Here is a 693-nt window from a genome sequence, read left to right as displayed (position 1 = left end):
CCTATCCTCATTCTCATCCTCCTCCTATCCTCATCCTCATCCTCTTCTTCATCATATCCTTGTCCTCATCCTATCCTCATCCTCATCCTATACTCATACTCATCCTCATCGTCATCCTACCCTCGTCCTAATCCTATCCTCGTCCTCATCCTCCTCCTCATGCTCATGCTCATCCTCTTCCTCATCTTATCCTCATCCTCATCCAATCCTCATCCTCATCCTCATCCTCATCCTATCCTCATCTTCATCCTCATCCTATCCTCATCCTCATCCTATCCACGTCCTCATCCTTTTCCTATGCACGTCTTCATCCAATCCTCGTCCTCATCCTCATCATCATCCTATCCACGTCCTCATCCTTATCCTATCCACGTCATCATCCAATCCTCATCCTATCCTCATCCTCATCCTATCCACATCCTCATCCTTATCCTATCCACGTCCTCATCTTATCCTCGTCCTCATCCTCATCATCATGTTGATCCTATCCTCATTCTGACCCTATCCACGTCCTCATCCTCATCCTATCTTCGTCCTCATCCTTATCCTATCCCCATCATCAACCTCATCCTATCCTCGTCCTTATCCTCATCTTATCCTCATCCTTATCCTCATCATATCCACGTCCTCCTCCTCATCCTAATCCTATCCTCATCCTCCTCCTATCCTCATCCTCATCCTATCCTCCTCCTC

This window comes from Lupinus angustifolius, unplaced genomic scaffold, assembly GCF_001865875.1.
Source record: "Lupinus angustifolius cultivar Tanjil unplaced genomic scaffold, LupAngTanjil_v1.0 Scaffold_401, whole genome shotgun sequence".
NCBI classification, from domain to species: domain Eukaryota; kingdom Viridiplantae; phylum Streptophyta; class Magnoliopsida; order Fabales; family Fabaceae; genus Lupinus; species Lupinus angustifolius.
The sequence above is the reverse complement of the archived record's forward strand: the minus strand, read 5'-3'. Positions refer to the sequence as shown.